This window comes from Tachypleus tridentatus, chromosome 3 (genome assembly GCF_004210375.1).
Source record: "Tachypleus tridentatus isolate NWPU-2018 chromosome 3, ASM421037v1, whole genome shotgun sequence".
Lineage (NCBI taxonomy): Eukaryota > Metazoa > Arthropoda > Merostomata > Xiphosura > Limulidae > Tachypleus > Tachypleus tridentatus.
This window is the reverse complement of record NC_134827.1, coordinates 79,378,741-79,404,602: the sequence shown is the minus strand read 5'-3', so window position 1 is coordinate 79,404,602 and position 25,862 is coordinate 79,378,741. Positions and strand designations below refer to the sequence as shown.

The 25,862-nt window shown below is 35.3% G+C and overlaps 1 protein-coding gene across 2 annotated transcripts in view; it reads right to left on the bottom strand.

The window, feature by feature from the left end:
• The window catches only part of LOC143247295 (soma ferritin-like), an 83,409-nt gene extending 66,218 nt beyond the window's left edge, over nucleotides 1-17,191 (bottom strand). For both annotated transcript variants that reach the window (XM_076495086.1, XM_076495085.1), the window contains exon 1: nucleotides 16,745-17,191. The gene's annotated coding sequence lies outside the window, so the exon portion shown is untranslated. The remainder of the gene's footprint in view (nucleotides 1-16,744) is intronic.
• Nucleotides 17,192-25,862: the final 8,671 nt, after the last annotated feature.

The following is a 25,862-nucleotide window of genomic DNA, read 5'->3' as shown; positions in this document are numbered from 1 at the left end:
GCTCAGGATTGTCGTAGGTTTTTATTTTAATTCAGTCTAATCTTGCTTTGGTTTAGTGTCGTTTTAAACTTTTGCTTTGGTTTCGGTAAGAATAAAAATGATTTACAGGGATTTAGTTTTAAAGAAGATAAACTTTCCCAAACGGAGGTGTTTAGGGGTGTTAATATCTCCCTTCTTTGTTATTGTTGTTTTGAAGTAAGCACAAAGCTACTCAATGGACTATCTGTGTTCTGCCCACCACGAATATCGAAACCCGGTTTTTAGCGTTGTAAGTCCGCAGACATACCGCTGAGCCACTGGGGGCATCTCCCTTCGTTCTCCTCGCTATACATTGTTTACTGATATTGAATTTAATAAATTTAGAGAGATCGATCGACTGTTTCACAATAGCAGATTTGAAGTCTAGATTTTGGAGAAATGTCTGGAGGGTCTGGAGACAGAGAGATGATCAAGAGAAATATCTCAAGGACCAGGACGTAGAGAGAAGATAAAGAGAAATATATGGAGGACTCGGAGGCAAAGAAAACTGTCTGGACGGTCCGGAAGCTGACAGAAGATCAAAGCTGATGACGTCGTTGAAGAGAATAATGAAAGCAACAAACATTGGACAAACATCTCGTGATCGGGGCCACCTGGTGGATATAATCTGTAAATCCAAGTATCGTAGAGTTTGTTGAGGAAGGAAACGGTAATGCTTTGAGAAAACTCACTTTCATAGGACAGGTGCCGAATACATTTGCCTATCCTTTGCTTTTGTCTTGTCCTAAACGTTTACATTGGTTCCGGCTCGTTTTAAATCAGCTGTGTGTGATTTTTATGATGAAAGTCACCATCGAAATTTATGGTTTAAAGACAAGATGCCCGGCATGGCCAAGTGTGTTAAGGCGTTCGACTCGTAATCCGAGGGGCGCTGGTTCGAATCCCGGTCGCACCAAATATGCTCGCCCTTTCATCCATGGGGGCGTTATAATGTGACGGTCAATCCCACTATTCATTGGTAAAAGAGTAGACCAAGAATTGGCGGTGGGTAGTGATGACTAGCTGTCTTCCCTCTAGTCTTACACTGCTAAATTAGGGACGGCTAGCGCAGATAGCCCTCGAGTAGCTTTGCGCGAAATTCAAAACAAACAAATCAATACTGGATTTTATATTATTTACGATTAAAATAACATCATATGATATATTGCAAAAAGGTTTTAACGGATATTGTTATGTACTTTAACTATTACAATAATAACTGATTGGCAAAACAAAACAACAAAAACGTCCTTTAGCATAAACTATCTTGAACGTAGAAGAGATAGATTCTCAGTATCTTAATTAACTTTAATCGTAATTTGCTTGAGAAATCAAACTAATTGTAACTCTTCCGCCATTTTACATAAAAAAGGAGCTTTATGGTTATGCAGACATTGTGTTTCCATGGCAACAGCAATCCTTCAGTTCATTGAGTTCGATCATACAAGAAAAACCACGTATGTTCCTGAAAACTACAGATATATTTCCAACGTGAAATGTTTTAATTTCAATAACTAGGATGAGAAATATTGACTTGTGTATATTACAAGCATGTGATCAAAATAATTTACATGAATAAATCTCCAGAACTATTCTAACACTTACCTAACCGATTAACCAAGCTAATTAATTCCTTAACTCTCGGTATTATACAGAAATGCTGTTATATGTAACGCTTTTTCTTTTTTTCAGGTCACTTAAAGCGACTGAATTAATTTATCAAATGTCATTTTCAGACAGGTTAATGACGTTGATCTGTTTGTAACGTAAAAACGTTGTAGATGTAGGTTTAACATATCCAGGATTTTCTTTTAAAAAGTGACAGTTTTCTTTATAGTTATAATTCAAAGGCCGTGAGGGTTAACTATCATAAATATCATGAGAACTATATTGTACCTAACAATATAATCACAATACGAACGCTTAGCGAAAAAAACAAACAAGCTGGAGTTTATGAAGTCGGTCTTCGAGAAAAAGACTAACATTTTCATTCGTAATTTAAATTAAAATTTAACATGCGTTATGTCTCGGAAAAGGTTCTATCTGGCTTCATTCAGGGGTTAGAACCAATAACAAATAGCCTCTCTTGAATGCGTAGTCTAGTGTTTAGTGTGTCCGACTGCGGATCGAAAGGCGTAGGATTTGAGATATGATGTCGTTGAAATTGGAAATGGTTATTTCTGATTTTTTGTTTGCTTTTAGTTAAGCACAAAGCTACGCAATGGTCTATCTATGCTATGCCTACTACCGGTATCGAAACCAGGCTTCTAGCGTTAAAAGTCCGTAGGCATACCGCTATGCCACTAGGGGAGGGGGGCTGTTCTTGAATTGTAGGATTCCTGATCTATCATAACTCCATCATAAGATACTGAACCGAACTATATAAAGGTTAGTAACGAAACTGTGGATACATAATACACCCAGTTTCGAAGCAAAGGCTTAAGGTAACCGAATTATTATGACATGTAAAAACATACGTTACAAGACTGTCTCTGACTTTCTCCGTCAGAGGGAACCTGATGTACGAGTGCTCTATAGACAACATTTTTTACCAGTGATTTGACCTCTATATCCTGTGTAGAACATGACGTGTGATTATTTCATAGACAACATTTTCCTTCTCTGATTCGACTTCTATCACCTGTATGGAACATGACGCGTGAGTATTTCATAGACAGCATTTTCCTTCTCTGGTTTTACCTCTACAGCCTGTGTAGAACATGACGTGCTAGGATTTCATAGACAACCTTTTCTACCAATGATTCTAACTCTGTAACCTGTGTATCTCATATAGAACATTTATAACTCTGTGGCTGTATTAGAGAGCTGAAACTAAAACTTTAACAAAAACGAAAGTATGAAACAGTACAAGAATTTCATGTGCTCCAGGATCAGTCGCTAGTTATGTCCACTTATAATCAGCAAGACAGGAATTCATGAGCTTCATGTAATTCTCACACAATTTAAGTAGAACTAATTACCTGACAAAATGAACTGCGCTCATTGCATTTCAAAGCCTTGTGACAACTATTGTGTCATTATAGAAAAGATTAGGGCGTATGTGCTTTAAACAGACTGAAGCAAATGGTTATTCTGAGCACAGGATAATTACAGTATCTTGTACAAGCAAGTGCTGAGCCTCTTTCTTTCTTCATTTAGAAGCAGCCATGTAATTATATCCTTTGAATTATCTACAGATGTGTATTAAATGCTGTAATATAAACCACAAAACCGTTTTGTACGAGTTAAGTGCGGGACTGTAATGGATTATGTTAAAGTTGCTGTCTAAACTTTCACCACTTTTAATTCAATATGAAGAAAAACATATTTTTTTCTGTTCCAAGCGTAATTGTATTAAGCTTTTTCGGTTATATATTTGGAATCTACTAAGATGTTGTTTAGGCCTAACAGTGGATTGCTAAGACGTTGTTTAAGCCTAACGGTGGGTTGCTAAGTTGTTGTAGAAGACAAAAACATCAATACTTCTAGATTATCAAGTTTCTTTAGAGCGAACAAGTTACCTTGATGGCTTAGCGATAAATCTAGCGGCTGACAACGCTAAAAATCGAGTTTTGATATCGGCCGAGGGCACAACACAGATAGCACAATGTGTAGCTTTACGTTTAACAAGAAACGAACAGTCTTCTTGCGTCAACAGATACATGTATTCTCAAAAATAAAACACTGCCATATTATTTTATGGTTATTTTCAAATCGTTTGCTTTTGATGTTTTTGCCGTAAACTTCCGTGGACTAATCTCGTATGCATTCATTACCCTAGACGTAAGAAAACATATTTCTAGTGCGTACGAAGAGAGTGGACTTTGTGCTATATGTAGTATACATATAAACATAGTGCGTGTTCAGTATATGATAATACTTTTCTACTTGGATAAAATTCACTTTTCGGATTATTCGTCCTTTAATTGAATACGCACTTTGTACTAATCTAAAATTGAACTGATAAACCAGGTCGTAATTAAAGCCAAAAACTGGTCGATGCAATCTTTACGTCCTTGAAAAGGTGAATGAACTTCGATTTTCCCCGAATCGTAAAATATGCTGTCGAGCACGAGCCTAACACCAGAGACGCTTTCCAGGAAACGAGCGTGTCTACCTATCCTGATTATTTTAAATATCAACAGGGTGATACAAAAATATTAGACAACTAAGGTGTGAACAATGTCTATTGAAGTAAATACTGCGTTTCTAAGTTAATCTTGTTTACGAACGTAAACCAAAAAACCGGGGTTCTATTCCTTGCGGTGGTCATAGTAAATGTCCCCAATCTAAAACAAATAAATGAACAAAGTAGCTTGTTTAGCAATAAGTTTCGTCTCAGTTGTCTATCTGTTTATCTCTCTAATTTCTTTCTGTCAATTCATAGCTTTTCGCCTATGTAGTGATATCGTTGTGTTTCTGTTTGCTTATAGTGCTTTAATAAACGCAAAATATATTTAGTTTCTTATATTTAAAAATATAATTGCTACAGAAACCACACAAAGAGATGACGCATTACGTCTTACACACTATATAGATATTTATGTTACTGGAGGTAAACCTGGCATTTCTGTAGATAATTTTATTATTAGAGCTAAACATAAGAACTTTTGCAGATAATTTCTACTATTAGAGCTACACCTGTCACTTTTGTAAATATCTTTGGTATTAGGGCTAAACCGAGCACTTTTACATATATTTTGTGTATTGGAGCTAAACCTAATATTTTTGCAGACTTTTTCTTAGAGTTGTAGGAATAAAATGAAGAGGGACTACGTGAGCAGAGGGGCAAAGTTTATTTGATGAAGCGAAGCGAGGGAATGTGTGCTTCAAGCGCACCCATTACGGCTGGGATTTGAGGCTCACCTTAGGACCCTGGAAGCTTTTGTGTTATGGATTAGTTTTTATACATGCACCCACCTTTCCTAAGAGTAATTTTCCTAATTTGGTGCATTTTTTACTGGGACAGCATAAAATGTGGGGGCAAGCCCCCCCCCCCCCCGCGCTTCCTACGCCACTCTTCTGTTATTGGAGCGACTAAACCTGGTACTTTTACAGATATTTTGGGGTACTGGCGCTGAACCCGGTACTTTTGCACACAATTTGTTGCATTGGGGCTAAAACTGATGCTTTTCTAGACATTCTGTAGTATTGGGATTAAATACGGTTCTATTTTTTGACATTTTATGGCATTGGAGCTAAACCAGGAACTACTAGTCATAAAATGCGTTTTGTTCTGGGACTTGTGTATTCTTATTCTTGTCTTATGTTCTCACAAGTCTCGTTATCCTTCTTTGTGTTATATCGATGTTAATATGAACCACATTTTATGTCCAAAGCTAATAAGGCTTACCAACCTGGAGTGTATGAACATTAAGACCTTTCTAGGTAGGTTACGGAATTCCTAGAGAGAACAGTTTTCGTTTTTTTTTTTTAAATATCCAAACATAACTTGCGGATTAAAATGAAAACTCAATATTTTGCTGTTCAGTAAAACGCTTTCGTCCTTTCGCTTTTCTTCAGTAATGGTTTTTTGTTTGTTTTGAATTTCGCGCATAGCTACACGAGGGCTATCTGCACTAGCCGTTTCTAATTTAGCAGTGTAAGACTAGAGGGAAGGCAGCTAGTCATCACTACCCACCGCAAACTCTTGGGTTATTCTTTTACCAACGAAAAGTGGGATTGACCGTCACTTTTAACGCCCCACGGATGAAAGGGCAAGCATGTTTGGTGCGATGGGGATTTGTATCCGCGACCCTCGGATTACAAGTCGAGTACCTTAACCATAGAATATACTGAAGTCCGATTTTTCGCAATCAAAAGTATCCTTTAACCTTCTCAAAACTCCAGCGATGTCAGCATACAACACTCCCTCCTTCTTTAGTTCGTTAGTTTTTATTATTATTTTGCAATAGTGCAATTTATATATGCTCCCATTTTTATCTTAAGGAATCAAAACATTTATTTCCAAAACATCAGAAAATAATTTGTGTCACATCGTATCATCATGCAAAAAAGAAATTAATTATTCATCCTTTTAGCAGCGATTAACTACACGGAAAAAGGAAAACATGTACCACTCAAAAAAGTGAGGATGAAAACCCAAATAAAACACAGCGACAACAAAATGTACAAAATATGACACATAGAAACTTACAGGAGGATACGTGTGAGAGGTTTCACAAGAGTCACATCAGGATGGTTGCTTCGCCGACCGAGAGAAATCGAACCCCTGATTTTAGTGCTTAGATCCGTAAACTTGTCGCTGCTTCACAATAGTAACAGTTTGGTCATTCAACGTAATATTTGTTTTTCTGTTGCTAAACCTAAAGCTATAAAAAGGGCTATCTATACTATGGCTAAGTCGAGGGTATCGAAACTCAGTTTTTAGCGCCATGGAAATTGTTAAATGAAGGTGCATCATAATTATTAAAACATTTCCACCGTGTGTAATAAAAAGAATAAATCAGTCATCTATTTCAAGCTTTGTTTTTATTCTGCGTTTATGTCACGTTACCTAGGTGGAGCAATTTGTTCGTCATATTTATTGTTTAAAACACAGCTGTACGTGACGTATTTCAAACGATACCAGCCAAATCTATCTTCTCTCTTCAAAAATTGTATTGTTTAAACATATTATGTTTAGATCTATTGGTATGATTCAAATGTTTCCCCTATAGTGGTTCAATGGTGCGTCTGCAAGCTTACTAAACTAAAATTCGGGTTTCAATACTGGTGGAATGTGTACCGACAGCCCATTATGAAGCTTTGTGCTCATGAACAACAAATTATTACTTAGTACTTATCAGTTCTGTAAATGTATAAAAATAAAAGAAACGTAAAATAACAACTCATTAAATACAGATTGGGGAGGGCCTGGCCTGGGGGTTAGGCCGTTTGACTTATAATATGCATGACACTAGTCCGATCCCCGTCACTCCGAACATTCTCACACTTTCGGCCTTGGGGTGTTATAATGTCACCGTTAATCTCACAATTCGTTGGTAAAGGAGTAGCTAGCTCTAAGAGTTGGCGGTGGTTGGTGTTGACTATCCGTCTTTCCTCTAGTCTTTCTCTCGTGTTGCTTTAAGCGTAATTTAAAGCAAGCCAAACCGAAGTAGGTCTGGTTTGGGGTAGAAATGTACAAAATTTGATTGGCGAAATGCAATTGAACACAATCACACTTTCAGCTTTCACTGCGTTATAACTGTGACAGCCAATACTGCTCTTCTTTTTCAGAGCACTCGAATAGGGGGCGGATGTTGATGACAGGTTCGTTCTGTCTTTTATCCTCAGTTTTTAACGAGAGATAGCTATGCCTGAATCTTAGGAGCTCAGATCTGGTCGTTTAACTAAGTGCCACACAAAGTATCTTCATCTTGAAATTGGCTTTTGAATAAGTAAATAACGCTAATGTCATTTAACTATGATGTGGTGTAACTGCAGCGAATAACTACATATTTCATCATTTCTTTTATCTGATTAACATTCCTTATTTACAATAAAGTATACTCGTTGCTTTGATTAAAAACTGTGGTCTAAGAATGAAGATAGACGAACTATGTTTTAAATGCACATTAAGAACAGAATCATTGATCATATCTCTTGGAAATCATTGCTTAAGATAAAATATAAATTCAAGACAATTCAACGTTTGGTGGAATCAATACAGTAGGTTCAAAACGAAAGTCTCGTGTCAAAGGGGTACCTCGTTTTCAGAAGATATAAAAACATAAGTAGATAAAATCGAACTTCAAAGAAAAAATACAACACAAGAAACAACGTTGTGCAACCGTTAACATAAATCTCTGTTGCATAAGTTTCTTTTTTAATCGCCACGATGTCAAAGAATATGCCCCGTGCCTTTGGCTGTGGATGCATTGTAAGAAAAATGCACAGCAGGCACGATTGTAAGATGTGAAAAGATATATATATATAATAGCTGGAGTTCTCGGCTTCTCGAATAATTAATGAAAGGTTATCTCAGAACACGAAAAGTTTCTTTCATTATATGTAATTATAAAAGACGCAAAAACGTCCATAAAAACTACAAAACACAAAACTGAAAACCGCAAGTTTGTAACTCCGCATGGGCCCAATGAACCTTCATACCAAATTTGGTGAAGATCCATCCACACCCTGCGAAGTAGTTACATGAACATACAAAATATAGTACTGTATGTTGTCTTTTATCTTTATAAGTATAATAACATGTTGTCCGTTATATATACACTGCTGGCCAAAATCTTAAGGCCAATGAACATAAAGAACAAATATGCATTTTGCGTTGTTAGACTTAACCACTTATTTGAATAGAGCTTCGAAATATGAAAATTAGAAAAGGGAAAATAAAAATAAAAAACTTTTTTAGCATTTAATGGGGAAAATGTGAACACTATGAAATTAACCTAAACACTAGCTGGTCAAAAGTTTAAGCCGTACTGAAACGAAGGGTTAATCGTTAAACACGTAAAGACATTTAGTCATTTGTGTTCAAGCATTAGCGTTGTCAACATCTCTCACTGACAACTCCTGTGTTACATTGGGTAAAAACATGGCAAAGTCTAAAAAGTTGACAGAGTTTGAACGTGGCAGAATTGTCGAGCTGCAAAAGCAAGGTCTCTCTCAACGTGCTATCGCTGGTTAGACTGGGCGTAGTAAAACTGCTGTTGCAAATTTCTTAAAAGACCCTGAGGGATACGGAACGAGAATTTCAAGTGGTCGGCCCAAGAAAATTTCGCCGGCGTTGAGCAGGAGGATTCGACGGGTTGCTCGGCAAGACACCAACCGATTGTCGAAACAGATTAAGGCCCTTACGGACGCAGAATGCAGCTCAAGAACAATAAGATGGCATCAACGAGAGAAAGGCTTTAAAAATCGTAAACGTCTTTAAAGGCCATGCCTTCTTCCACACCACGAAATAGCTCGGTTAAACTTTGCTGAAAAGCACCAAACATGGGCCGTAGAAAAGTTGAAGGTTTTGTTCTCTGATGTGAAAAATTTAACCTGGATGGTCCAGATGGCTTTCAACGTTACTGGCGCGATAAGGATATCCCACCGGAGACACTTTCTACACGACACAGTGGAAGAGGCTCCATCGTGATCTGAGGCGCTTTCTCTTTCCATGGAACAATGGAGCTTCAGGTTATACAGGGGCGTCAAACAGCAACTGGTTACATTGGCATGCTGGAAAGAGCATTCTTATTGACGGAAGGCCTTCGCTTGTGTGAAAATGACTGGATCTTTCAGCAGGACAACTTTGCAATCCACAATGCCCGCAGGACAAAGGATTTTTTCATAGCAAATAACGTGATTTTGTGACCATCCAGCGTGTTCGCCCGAAGTGAACCCCATTGAAAATGTTTGGGGTGGATGGCAAGGGAAGTCTGTAGAAATGGACGTCAATTCCAAACAGTGCATGATCTTCGTGAAGCCATCTTCACCACTTTTCTTATAGGTAACAAAAAATGGACAGTGCAATTATATTTGTGTTGGTAACAGACAATGGACAGTGCAATTATATTTGTGTTGGTAACAGACAATGGACAGTGCAATTATATTTGTGTTGGTAACAGACAATGGACAGTGCAATTATATTTGTGTTGGTAACAGACAATGGACAGTGCAATTATATTTGTATAGGTAACAGACAATGAACAGTGCAATTATATTTATATAAGTAACAGACAATGGACAGTACAATTATATTTATATAGGTAACAGACAATAGACAGTACAATTATATTTATATAGGTAACAGACAATGGACAGTGCAATTATATTTGTGTTGGTAACAGACAATGGACAGTGCAATTATATTTGTGTTGGTAACAGACAATGGACAGTGCAATTATATTTGTATAGGTAACAGACAATGAACAGTGCAATTATATTTATATAGGTAACAGACAATGGACAGTACAATTATATTTATATAGGTAACAAACAATAGACTGTACAATTATATTTATATAGGTAACAGACAATAGACTGTACAATTATATTTATATAGGTAACAGACAACAGACAGTACAATTATATTTATATAGGTAACAGACAATAGACAGTACAATTATATTTATATAGGTAACAGACAATAGACAGTACAATTATATTTATATAGGTAACAGACAATAGACTGTACAATTATATTTATATAGGTAACAGACAATAGACTGTACAATTATATTTATATAGGTAACAGACAATAGACTGTACAATTATATTTATATAGGTAACAGACAATAGACAGTACAATTATATTTATATAGGTAACAGACAATAGACTGTACAATTATATTTATATAGGTAACAGACAATAGACAGTACAATTATATTTATATAGGTAACAGACAATAGACTGTACAATTATATTTATATAGGTAACAGACAATAGACAGTACAATTATATTTATATAGGTAACAGACAATAGACTGTACAATTATATTTATATAGGTAACAGACAATAGACAGTACAATTATATTTATATAGGTAACAGACAATAGACTGTACAATTATATTTATATAGGTAACAGACAATAGACAGTACAATTATATTTATATAGGTAACAGACAATGGACAGTGCAATTATATTTGTGTTGGTAACAGACAATGGACAGTGCAATTATATTTGTGTTGGTAACAGACAATGGACAGTGCAATTATATTTGTATAGGTAACAGACAATGAACAGTGCAATTATATTTATATAGGTAACAGACAATGGACAGTACAATTATATTTATATAGGTAACAGACAATAGACTGTACAATTATATTTATATAGGTAACAGACAATAGACTGTACAATTATATTTATATAGGTAACAGACAATAGACAGTACAATTATATTTATATAGGTAACAGACAATAGACAGTACAATTATATTTATATAGGTAACAGACAATAGACAGTACAATTATATTTATATAGGTAACAGACAATAGACAGTACAATTATATTTATATAGGTAACAGACAATAGACTGTACAATTATATTTATATAGGTAACAGACAATAGACTGTACAATTATATTTATATAGGTAACAGACAATAGACAGTACAATTATATTTATATAGGTAACAGACAATAGACTGTACAATTATATTTATATAGGTAACAGACAATAGACAGTACAATTATATTTATATAGGTAACAGACAATAGACTGTACAATTATATTTATATAGGTAACAGACAATAGACAGTACAATTATATTTATATAGGTAACAGACAATAGACTGTACAATTATATTTATATAGGTAACAGACAATAGACAGTACAATTATATTTATATAGGTAACAGACAATAGACTGTACAATTATATTTATATAGGTAACAGACAATAGACAGTACAATTATATTTATATAGGTAACAGACAATAGACTGTACAATTATGTTTATATAGGTAACAGACAATAGACAGTACAATTATATTTATATAGGTAACAGACAATAGACAGTACAATTATATTTATATAGGTAACAGACAATAGACAGTACAATTATATTTATATAGGTAACAGACAATAGACAGTACAATTATATTTATATAGGTAACAGACAATAGACAGTACAATTATATATATATGGTTAACAGACAATACATACAACAAAAAATACACGCGAGATCAAAAACGTAGCCTCTCAAAATATGTTACAGTGATTATGGAATGAGCAATATGCCTGATTTTAGCTAGATAGTAGTTTGTTCTGTATGAGCTGTGTTCACTGCGGGAATCGAACTTCAAATGGTAACGTTATAAGGCCTGAAAGTTACTAAGATTCGGAGTAGCTTGAGGGTTTTTATTATTTTGAATACACTTTTCAAAGGCGTTATAAGAGTGACAGTCAAACTGCTTATTCGTTTCAAACTCAGACAAAGCTCTTGTAGCGGCGGGCATCCTTGACTAGCTGCCTTCCCTCGTTTTGGTAGTTCAGAAATAGTGGCGGCTATGTTTAAAAGATAAAGATCTTTGACCTGGCCGTTTAGCCCACATGTGCTTAAAGAGACATCCGAGATTAAAGTGCATTTAACCCCTTTTTTGTGTGTGTTTGTTTATATATCGTTAAACTCAAACCAATTTGCTTGAATTTAAAGTAGTGACTTCTAAGGCATGGACCGATAAATGGATTAAGCCTTACTAGAACTTTACAGTATGCCTAAATAAAAGCATTTAATCTGATAAAATAAAACAACGAAGGGCGTGGAATGTATGTTGTGTTTCGGACACGCATAGGACGAACGAAACGTTTGTAAAGTAATATATATGCAAAAAGCTGGATATGGTAAATTAAGCCATACAAAAAAAAAGAGAGATAGATAGAAACTCGAGTTAAAAGGATGAAGCGATCAACTGAAGATAAAATAAAATGGCTGATTCCAAAAAATAAAACATTAGTAAAAGAAAACAAAGAGATCAAAAATACCTATAATAGAATAAAAAAGTAGAAAATTAGAGAAGACAAAAATGTGGAATAAAAGGTATTATTGTAATAGTTTCTATTATTAAGTAGGTTATTTTCTGTATTAATTGCTACAAATAATAATGCATAGTTCAGGCCACTTAATCATAACCAAAGAGATTAAATGTTCAATTTTAAATTTTCTAAGATGACTTGATTAGCGCTCACAGGTGTTAGGCCTAAGATTGTAACTTCACTTAGTTGCTAATTTATCTCGTATGAAAAGCACCTTGTGGTATCCCTATTACTTCGTTGCTCCCCCTAGTGGCACAGCGGTATTTTTGCGCTAGAAACCGGCTTTCTGTACCCGTAGTAGGCAAAGCACTGACAGCCCATTTTGTCGTGTTGTGCTTAACTACAAACAAACAAATACTTTGTTGCAGATATAAAATAAAAATTAATAAAAAATAAGCTGAAATAACCGACTAACTGGCTGACTTAAACTCAGTAATAAATCATTTGCTGTAACAGACACACAAATCAATCAACAGCCACTCAAATGGCACTCACGTTTTTATATTACCTTATTCGTTCGTAAATTTCCAAGAATTTTCTGGTCATTAAGCCACGCCCATCACCTTACGTGAAAAATTCCCGTGACCAACAACAATACAGAAGTATATATTAAAGACAAAATATCTTGCAGCAATGTGATTAAAACGTGGAATAGAACTCTTAAAAAACAACAGAGGATTGATACAAGTGTTTGAAATTATTATCGGTCTTACAGTAATTATGTCGTGTAACACGCAGTCAGATTTTAAGTATTAGAGTAATACTTATCAAATAATTTCGCAAAATAATTATAACTAGCTAGAGCACCTGTCCCCTGGACGGAAGTTATGTGAGTTCATGTTTAATGAAAGGTTATCATAGAACATGAAAAGTTGCTTCTCTTGTATGTAATTGTATAAAAAGAAACCTTATAAAAACTACCAACTACAAAATGTGAAACCACAAATTTACATGTATCTTTACATGGACTCAATGAACCTCCATACCAAATTTGGTGAAGATCCATCAACGGTGTGAAGTGGGCGTAATAAACGCTCAAACGCCCATAAAAACAGTAAAACCCAAAATGCGAAACTCGTATGTATCTTCCCATGGACCCAATGAATCTCCATATCAAATTTGGTTAAAATCTATTTACAACTCAGGTACCCCATTATTTGGCTTGGAATTAAAAATACGACAAATAAACGTTTTTTTGACAAAAAAGTGCAAATGTGAAGGGTGCCCCTTAAGGAGTGCGCACCTACATGTCCAAAGTGTTTTCATCACCTATGGTTTTGAATCTTTTTTGTTGTTTTTTTTAACTTTGGCAGAAACAGAAACTTGACCGAGGTAAAGTTCTTGCTTATGAGATCAAACAGAACAGATGTCAGATACTAAGAGTGATAATGACCAACTATAAAAGTTATTCAATCTATAAACGTTTACCAAACCTCATGGTAAGCTGCATAGCCTAGATCCGGGGTTCGAGACGTATGTCGCTCAAAATGCAACTCACTACTGTATGTGCATTATAAAAGTAGCACCCAGTCTTGTTACTAGGTCCAATGCCCTGGACAAAATTCTTGTAATGGAAGGTGCTTCTGAATGGCTGACCTACCCCTGATTAGTAGTTGAAAAGTGTGGTTGGAAATAATTAAATCCCATGGATCTGTGTTTTGGCTGCTTATACCACGTGCACTTAAAGTATTTTTCAGATTAGAAATTCCAATTCAAAATTGAATAATTTGCCGAGATATAAATTCCTGCGAATAATATAAAAAAAGTGTAAACCTGACATTTCAACCGGGATAAACTGAAGTAAAAACAATATCATTTACTACATTTGTTTCGAAATGTTTTTTACTCATATACACACATACATTTATACAGCCCTAGTGAACTGTTTCGACAGTTTGAAGTTTTTCCAGTACACTGTGGACCAACTAGAGTATTGCAGAATGTATCATAGTACCACACTAATGTATAATCTCACAGTGACAAATAACAAAACTATCATTATAGCATAAAGTACAAAAACCTTGTGCAAATACGAACAAATAGATTTTCAAACGATTTATAAACTAAAGGTTATTTTCAAAATAGAATAATAGTTAATTAACTTTTTACAGAACAAAGTAGCTTCTAACAATAACTATTTGAAAACACTGACCTTTTTTTTCAGTTTCTGTTTTCTTCTGCCACGAAAACTGACCTGGGTTATGACATAGGTCTTATTGGTATTGCAACACTCTCTGAGTGTGTAGAAGTGTTCCAGATTAAACTCATCGGTGATTCATAACCTATCTATATATGGAGGCGTTACGAGGTCAGTCTTGCTGGGTTATAGTATTTATGGTGTTGGAGTGTTACAAGATTAAACTAATTGGTACTTCATGGCCTATTTATATGTGAAGGTATTAGGAGGTCAGTTATGGTACAGTAAATGGGCAACTTTTCTATAAAGGTGTTTTATTTTTCCTGAACTCTTCATCTGCATCTTCAGAAGAAACATCAGTGACCAGTAAAATGGACAGAACTGAAGAAGATCACAGTGATCTAATTAGGAGTATTCTATCGTTCACAAATAAATAAGTTACCTTCTCAAATCCACAACAAACTTGTTTTCCACTGTCTTAACTGTCTTATCAATTTGATTTACTGTCCGGCATTTTGATTCTTAACATACACTGTTTGTTCTCCCTCTTCCGGCACAAACATTATTTTTCTGGCAAGGCTAAAATAATAATAATAAAACGATGGGGACAGCAAAGGGACAAGAGGAGGAAGAAGGAATGAGGACGTTGACGTTTTCACAATCTTGGAGCCATTTGAAACTCCACTTTCTGTTTAAACAAATACTTTATGACGATGCTTTGTCCACCTGTATCATTGATAATAAAATCACATCCCATATCTCTGATCTGTCGAGAATCTGAGAAAGGATCCAAAATTAGATTCCAAAATATATTGAACCAGTTTTTCCGTCTGCTTTCTGGAACAACTGAATGTTTCCCTGCCACTTTATCTTCTCCTGAATTGTCTACTGAAAGTGAAAGGGTATTAATTTTAGCTTGGAATGTTGAGCGGCGGTCTCGAGCTACTTATATAAAAATATTCAGAAAAGTATGAACCAATAATTTGTCTAACCTTGTAATACCTCCACATACGTAGACGGTTAGGTAACACCAACAAGACCAGGCTTCGTGACATTTCCACATATGAAGGTCATGTAGTACTAATAAATTTAACTTCGTAATACCTCTACCTACATAAGTCATGATACAACAACCACTCTAACCTGGTATCGCCTCTATATACATGTGTCATGAAAAACAACCGGTCTAACCTGGTAACACTTCTGTATACATAGGTCATGATACAACAACCAGTCTAACCTGGTAACGCCTCTATATACGTAGGTCATGAAACAACAACCAGTCTATCCTAGTATCACCTCTATACACGTAGGTCAAGAAACAACAACCAGTTTAACCTGGTACCTCCTCTATGTACATAGGTCATGAAACAACAACCAGTTTAACCTGGTACCTCCTCTATGTACATAGGTCATGATACAACAACCAGTCTAACCTGGTAACGCCTCTATATACGTAGGTCATGAAACAACAACCAGTCTATCCTGGTATCACCTCTATACACGTAGGTCAAGAAACAACAACCAGTTTAACCTGGTACCTCCTCTATGTACATAGGCCATGAAACAACAACCAGTCTATCCTGGTATCACCTCTATACACGTAGGTCAAGAAACAACAACCAGTTTAACCTGGTACCTCCTCTATGTACATAGGTCATGAAACAACAACCAGTTTAACCTGGTACCTCCTCTATGTACATAGGTCATGAAACAACAACCAGTTTAACCTGGTAACGCCTCTACATATTATTTCACCTCATGCCCCAAAGAAGTAAAGAAACAATACTACACACAGATACTCACTGACCAGACAGTTGAAGAATTTCAAGTCGCGAGAAAACGTAAGCCCTTATAAAACATATGTATGTACAGCTATATGAAAATTTAGCTTAGTTTTGGAACTTTCTATGTTTGCTAAACGCTGAGAAGTCACGTTCATATCGATCAAGGATGAAGTTGAAGTCGTAGAATGCTAAACCGCGACAATGTTTACATCAATTATGAGCATATGAAAATTAATTACACATAAAATAGCAATTTTAAAATACGACACATGAAAAATATATAATTAACTAGAAAAATAAAATAAATTTACCTGACGCTCTATCGAACTTCAACTTCCAACGTTACGCAGGGGCCAGCTCAGAATAGGTTTAACGTGTCGAATAATGGCGTTTTTCATCCAGTGATTTCTTTCTTTGCAAAGTTTGGTATCGTCTGTTGTGATGGTGATCGCCTAGGCTTTTAATCTTATAAGTTGACTTGTATGAGAAGGTAAGATGTTCTAGAGGTGAAAGTGGTCAGTAGTATTGCAAGCTACAGCGATTCCTTTATCGTTGCATACAATGGTGTCCGCATGTTATATCCTGTTTAACGTTAGCAAGGCAACTCGCTAGGAGGGGGGTACGCAGCAAGATCAACCGTCGCAACTTGACCTCAGCTGATGCACTTTCGATAAGACAAACCCTTCGTTTTTATAGAGGTGGTCCTCTTCCTAATTGAATGCTCAAACGCAATGTCAACTAACGCAATCACTGTCTCGTGAGCTCGTGAGAATTATCTTCAGAACTTAGAACAGCTGATTCCCGCTTGACGTCACTATTGACGACATCAAAATGACGTTTCTATTACTATTGTCATTTTTGTTCAAATTTAGAACGCACCGATGAATAAACATTACCTGGGAAACAGTCTTCAAGATATTTTTCTCACTTTAAAAGAGAACAATTCCTCTTCCAAAAATGCTTGTTTACTCAATGGAAAATCTTTCTATTTCTAGAAGGATGTCAAAAGCAGTTCCTGCTACCGGAACGTACAGTTTCAGTAACAAAATTAACTAAGAAAATGGTTTAGAAGTACACAAATATATCTGGAATCAGAATAATTGTTAGCATTCTTTTCAAACACTATTGTTTTCCTGCTTCTCTGTATATACTTGAATTTCTTTTTTCTTAATATGGGTAATACTGCTTTTATTTCTCTCTTTCTTATTATATATAAATACATGTATAGATTATTAATACTCAGCAGTTAAGTAAAATGAATCAAAAGGAAGGACAGCAATAAAAACAGCAAATTCAAACCTCTGATTAATGTTAAGTTTTTTATAAACAAATCCAAGCCCAAAGAAGTAAAAAATGCTGCAGAAATTAAAAAAGATCTCAATGTTAGAATGTGGGACATAGAATATATCCCGGGTTTTGGTAAGACCGACAATACAGTGGGGATAAACTGCCTATCAATCTTAACCTACGTTCGCCAGTCTCACACGGAGAAATTCATAAATGATAATAAAATAATCAAATTAATAGTAATTAGGAGAGCGAGATATGGGTGCTCAATTTTCCCATCTTTCTTTTTTTATTCTGTATTTCTCATGACTGATTATGATTTTATTTTCCCATATATATATATACATGACTGTTTCTCATTTTGTGTACGTTTGCTTGTATTCAAACACAAAGATACACAATGGGCTATCTGTGCTATGCCCACCACAGATATCGAAATCCGGTTTCTAGCGTTATAAGACCGCAGACATATCGCTGTGTCACTGGGAAGAATACTCCACGAAATTAAAATGAGATATTTAAATAGCAAGTATTAACAATATATAGTGACGTGTTTTTTATTTGTTTGTATTTTTACTTGAGGGTTCACATTACGCGTTGTATCATATGGCCAGGTGGCTAAGGCACTCGACTCGTAATCCGAGGGTTGCGGATTCGAATCCCCGTCACACCAAACACCTTTGCCCTTTCAGCAGTGGGGGTGTTATAATGTGACGGTCAATCCCACTATTCGATGGTAAAAAGTAGCCCAAGAGTTGGCGGTGAGTGGTGGTGACTAGCTGCCTTCCCTCTAGCCTTATACTGCAAAATTAGGGACGGCTAGCGGAGATAGCCCTCGTGTAGCTTTGCGCGAGATTCAAAACCAAACCAGTCATATAAGGTAAATAGAAAACATATACTTAAACATCTAAGTTTTCAAGAGTAAATCTGGAGAGCCGATTGACGTCAGTTACATGATACAAAATGATTATTGAAAAATTTACAAGTTGAAACATTTTCCAAATCATGAAATTTCCAAAGTGTGATCACTTAGATTATTTTTTTTATCCAGGATTGAATAAAATCAATAAATTGGATTACATTAATTGCTTACAGTGTTTCAGAATTTTTGAAAACAAATGTTAAACGTTTGTATATTGAGACAAAATGAGAAATGATGATAATATTGATATTAGAAACTAAAAGCTAAATAAGCTGAGAGTTTTGTAAGGTGCAAATAACTGGATATTGGTCAGATCTGGTGAATAAAAGACGTTTCTAACACATTAATACTGGTTACCTGCGATGAATAAAGGACATTTCTAACACATTAATACTGGTTACCTGTGATGAATAAATTACGTTTATAACACTGTACACGTGACCAGTGCCAGTTCAAGACAATCGTAAGGCCTAGGCACCTTTTGTTCGTAGGTCCTACCAGCCGTATAAGTTAAACCAAAGATTAACTTTTAAGGAAAATATTCATGGACCCATAGTATTCGTAGGCCATAGACATTGTGCCGAATAAATAATCTGGCTCTGCACATGACTATTGGTTCTTAGATAATAGAAGTGAATATCTAGTGTTAAATTTTAAAAACTCCATGAACGTAAGTTGGTTTGTTTTGAATTTCGCACAAAGCTACACGATGGCTACCTGCACTAGCCGTCCCTAATTTAGTAGTGTAAGACAAGAGTGAAGGCAGCTAGTCATCACCACCCACCGCCAACTCTTGGGCTACTCTTTTACCAACGAGTAATGGGATTGATCTTCATATTATAACGCCCCCACGGCTAAAAGGGAGAGCTTGTTTGGTGTGACGGGGATTCGAACCCGCAACCCTCAGATTACGAGTCAAGTGCCTTAACCACCTGGCCATGTTGGGCCCTCACTAAAGGAAATGCAGTTAACCAACTATATCCATCGCCAATTTTTGGACTACTCTTTTTGATATAGTTTGACTGTCACACTTATAACATACGTTAAGCTCAAAGTGATTTATTTTTTTTATATTATTATTGTGTTGCTCGGATTACGAGTCGAGTGCCTTAACCACTGAGCCACGTCGGGCCTTCATGAATGAGAGTAAAATAATTCAACTATTTAATAATCCTGATGTTGGCATAAAATCATTGGTCATTTAAAGATATTTCTTGAATTTATGTGGCATGGTCAATAGAAGAATTGTTTAAATAGCACATAGCAAGTATGATGGTATCACAAGTGATATGGAGTAAGAAGTGACGCCATTATTCTCTTGCAACTAAAAATATTCATTACCGTCTAGATTCTCCATCATGAGTCAGTGAACATTGATTTGTTTGGACAGATTTTGATGTAGATGCACCAAGATCTAGATTAGTTCTGGTTAGATAACTTCTTTATCAATCATAGAACACTCGTTAACATTAGGACCACTAGTAATACATTTTTTATTTAAAGAAGAAAACAACCTCACCGAATGTCATTGAAAACATATCTTATTTGATTTTTTTTTTACCAACGACCGCCACATCTGAAATAATTTCTTCTGTTTAATTACGTAAACGGTTTTTCTAATCAATTGAATTATAAACCGGCTGTGGGTACATCTTACCAATGTGTTTATTTTGTTTGGAAAATATAACCTCGCTATGGATGAAGGTTCTTTCTAATTTTTTAATCCATTTGTACAGTAGTTTTTGTTTTACATGCACCAGTGTCAATTCAGTGTGTTGATTTGCGCTACCACTACTTTTTAGTGGGCGGGTATTTTAAAACCATCGACCCTATTGAATCATTAGAACATTTTGCAATGCTACCAGTTGGTTTTTGGGATTTAAGCTTATCAACTGCTAAGGTTACTAAGGTCGTCAACGTGTTAAACTCCTTACCACTACGAAGGATGTGCGCGGCTGGAATAATGAAGTGCGCGGTTCTTGATTGGTTGTTGTGTAGTAGTGCAGCCTAGATGGAACAGTGGTACGGGTGCCTCTTACTTCAGGTATTCTTTTGTTCTACATCACAACTAAGATACAGATCTCTTTACAACAGACTTCCTTTGTTCTACATTACAACTAAGATACAGATCCCTTTACAACAGACTTCCTTTGTTCCACATTACAACTAAGGTACAGATCCCTTTACAACATACTTTCTTTGTTCCACATTACAACTAAGGTACAGATCCCTTTACAACAGACTTCCTTTTTCTACATCACAACTAAGGTACAGATCCCTTTACAACAGACTTCCTTTGTTCTACATCATAACTAAGGTACAGATCTCTTTACAACAGACTTTTTTGTTCTACATTACCACTAGGGTACAGATTTCCTTTGTTTGAACAACACATCTTGATTGTAAATGACTTTTACAGGCGGTTTTTTTTAAATAGTGACAGACAGTATGGTAACAAGGTGAAAATATAGACCCATGGTGAGTGTTCCATTTTCGAATCCAAATGTTACCCTTCAATAATTAATATATAAATAAAATAACAATCGAAAATTATTAATCGATGTTTTTTTTCATATTATTATTATTTGAGTTAATTACCAGGAATAACTTGCATGATGTTGAAAATACGAGGTGTTCAAATGTAAGCGTTTCTGACAAAATATCGAATTAGAAAAGGGACAACTTACTAGTAGCAACCAACTATATAAGTTCTCTCATCGTCTCGTAAAAGACTGATCAACTAATTAACTATTGCTTTTGAAACGCGTCCTCAGTTTAACTTGCAGAGCTACTTTAATGGCATTATGTCTCGAACCTTTGACCCTTCGAGCAGTAGTTCGGCAAGGTAGCCTATAGTTTATGTTTGACCCCGAATGTTAAAACATTTGAAGCTGATACCAGACGTGACGAAGAGCGTTTGAGCTTTACGAAACGTCCATAAATATATGTATTTTAATTTGACCTCGTGTCTTAACTGGAGAATGCCAGAAATAATTAATCCACGTTTGTCGTTTTATGCTATTATTTGCTTTATTTATGTTAGTTACTGACAAATACTAAGTTAATAATGTTTGTCGTGGGTCGTAACAATACTGAACCGCCTTACATAGTGCAAATTCATCTGATATTTCACATCTTGATACACAATACTAGTTAATTCTCAAATACTCTTTAATGCCTAGAACACTTCAGGCATCATTTACCCTACAAATCAGTTTTTACAGGGTTGTACTGTGATATTAAGTTACCATAGTTACCGATATGTTTGCATACAATTCTTTTGACATTTTAATGAAACCCTATAAGTGTTCTAACTTCCAAGTCAGCCTATTGTTTTATTTTTTTCCATATTAACTTTACTAATAGGTTGACTTTCAAGCTAACATGTTGTCTTATTGTTTCCTATATAAACTTTTTAATATGTTGACTTCCAAGCCAATATTCTGTTTTATATTTTCCTATATAAACTTTCTTAATGTGTTGACTTCCGCCGGTATCTAAACTTGGTTTTCAGTATTATAAGTTCACAGGCTTACTGCTGAGCTATCAAAGGGCTTATTTTGATAGCGAAGTTTCCAATTTAACATATTTACCATAGGGATAAGGAACAAATCAAACCATTGGTTATAAATACTATTTCATGAATATTATTCTATAAGTACATAAAAACAAAATAATTAAGACCAGAACATTTTTCCCTCTGAGATAAAAAAATAAAATAACGAATCGAGATGGCTGTTTTTATTTTTCAAAATCTTCATTATGTTACATTTTGTACTAGATGTATTTGCGCAGACTCCATGAAAGCGTTCTGTTTCAAGAGTAAATAAAAACTACGATTAACAGTATTTCTATTTTTTGCTTTTAAAGTTCGTAGGTCATGCTGTGTTGTAGCCTAGAGTGCATAATTTTTCTCGTTATCCATGACATGCGCACGTTTTAATGACGTCACGATAGTACAAATTGGAACATTAAGCGTACTTTATATGACGTTATTTGAGTGTCTATTGACTGATTGACAGACGACACACTACTGTAAAATGGTACGAGTGATTAAAATAGATAACACCCCTCCAGGCGGTCTTTAGCCCCCTTTAGAGGAAATTAAATGCTACTTCCGCACGTGATACGTGCTGTATTGTCCACAGTAAGTTCCGTGCGTCAAACTACGTCACAACATGTTGTCCTGCTATAAATACTATCTAGTTCAGAAAGGCATTTCGGTTATAACTAAATGAACTTAATCTCAATTGTTTCCTACTCTTTAACAATATTTTTGACATTCGCAGTATTTTTAAGACGATATCCAAAATAACAGGTGCTTTTAGCAGCAGATTTTTGTACCACCCATGAGCCAGTTCAATTGACGTCAGCAAGAATACCGAGGTCTTTCACTGCGTTACGAAGAAGTAGTGTCTGGTTTATTTCTGTAAAAACACTTTTAAATATCAACAAAGAACAAGATCACGTGCAGGTCTCGTTGTTACGTCCGTTAAAAATTGGAAAAGAAGAAAATGTCGATTCTTTTAGCACCAGAATTAAACGAATTTTAATCTTGAGTAGAATAAATATTCCCCACAAGGTATTCGTTAGCGTTACGGTTTAAAAACCGAAAATTTACGAAACATTGGAAACTAGTAGGCCTAACAAATAATTGTGATGAAAAAGTACTTAAACTACAGTATGTTTAATTTTTGTTTTCAAATTACTCATAATTTGTGCTCTTCTAACTTCAAATAAGAGGTTTGTAAAAAAAAAAAAAAATATCTGTAATCTGTCTTTTGTCTACCACAAGTCACTGCTCTAGAGACCTTTCGTATAATACTAGAAATCGTGTGAAGTACTTGTATATACACATATTCTACATAAGAAAAGCATTCAGCAGAGACCATACACACTAGGATTTAGAGCAGCGAGTTAATACTTCCGTGTATCAGGCAGTTCCCTAAAATAACAGATAATCCAGTAAACATCAGTCTCAGTCTATGGTATCGAAATTGGCACGAAGTAGGAAGTCTATGTTAGGACGAAATAATGGCGTCAACGGTCGTACTTCCAAGATATTCTGAAACATATGGGGGGGGGGGATGGAAATAAGAGTGAACGGGAGTGTGGAGGAGGGAAGAAAATACGAGAAAACCTTCAATTAACAGTTGTAGTCTTTCCTGAAGCTTTTGTCTCTAGACTGCTGTGTTGGAGAGTACACCCACAGGATAAATACGTCGTGTTTATATTTGATTAACAAAACTATGATTTAGACGACAAATTGTTTTTATAATACATAAACTGCATTATGTCTGACATATAAAAGTGGGATATTTGTTAAATTAACCTATATTCGTATCCATTAAAATCTTTCTTACAGACTACCAAAGATTAAACTACAAATTAAACACAAAAAAGTGTTCATTCTGACCAATTTCGGACGTGTGAAATCTTAAAAAAAAAAATTGAAACAGTATGAACTTACTAGAAACTCGCCAAAGAACTGATATAATAAAAAACAACAACAATATACAAGCATCAAACTCGTGAAAGAACTGATCTAGTCAGAGAAACAGTAATGTATAAACATGAAGCTAGTTATAGAACTGATCTAATCAGAGAAACAGTAATGTATAAACATGAAGCTAGTTGTAGAACTGATCTAATCAGAAAAACAGTAATGTATAAACATGAAGCTAGTTACAGAACTGATCTAATCAGAAATACGGTAATATATAAACATGAAATTAATTACAGAACTAATGGACTTATAATCAGAAAGTGAAGTTAATAAACATGAAATTAATTAGAAAACTAATGAACTTATAATCAGAAAGTGAAGTTAATAAACGTGAAACTGGTCACGGAAATGATGGACAGATGATCAGAGAGAAAGAAGTGTTTGTTTGTTTCGAATTTCGCGCAAAACTACACGAGGGCTATCTGCGCTAGCCATTCCTAATTTAATAGTGTAAGACTAATGGGAAGGCAGCTAGTCTTTCATCGACCACCGCCAACACTTGTGCTATTCTTTTACCAACGAATAGTGGGATTGATCGTTACATTATAACTACCTCACGGCTAAAAGGGCGTGCATGTTTTGGTATGATGGAAACTCTAACCCATGACCCTCAAATTGCGAGCCGAACGTCCTAACCATCTTGAACATGACGAGTCAAAGTGTTTTAACTTTAATATTAAGTAATGTTGAATCAGTTTTTGTGAACTGAGTGTGAGAAAACACAAAAGTTGACACTTAACTCTAAGAACGTATGTTACATACTTATATTCATATATGTCGTAACCATATTGACAGTCGTCCACAATTGCTGCTGAGTCAATGAGATAAAAGTGAGTTTAAATATTCTTGTGGGTGTCTGTGACTCTGAAACTAAGACAAATATTTTGCAAAGTTTGTTAACTATATAAAAGGTACACCAGAAATTAAATCAAATGCATAAAAACTTGTAGCTATACACGATCCATTTACCAAGGATGATGCACTATTTACTGAGGTTGTTTACGCACTGTGAAGATTCATACATTGATATAATTACATACTCGAGGCAAAGATTGAGATTTTGAACTTTTCGGATAATGTTGTGACTGCGACCTTTGAAGTTAATGTCACGACGTTCACCTTGGAGTGTTAAAGTTGCGATTTCGACCATCGATGAGTTTTGATTCTGGCAAAGTAAACTTACATGTGAATTTGATGTCGCAACCTTGACCTTGTAGTTTAAGGTCAAGGGATTTTACAGTGAAAGTGATACCTTGTAACTGAAGTAATAAAAAAACAGACATTTTCACAAAGAAAATGAGCTCACTGAATAATTTTTCCAACAAATTAATGTACTTTTGTCTATTTTTGTATATAATCGTTAGCTGAGTTGGATTATTTTCAGTGTGAATATTTTATTTACAATGTCATCCTCACAAGACGTATAAACAGCTACACTGAGTTTCTCGCTGTTTACAATCACAGTACTCTCCTGTGGTTTTTTTAAATATCTTGACACACTTTAAAATGAGAACTAATTCATAGTTTCGTAGGTTTCCAAACGAGGTCAGGCATGGCTAGGTGGTTAAGACGCTCGACTCGTAATTGAGGGTTGAGGGTTTGAATCCCCGTCACACTAAACATACTCGCCCTTTCATTCGTGGGGTGTGTTATAATATGACGGCCAATCCCACTATTCGTTGGTAAAAGAGTTGCCCAAGAGTTGGCGTGGATG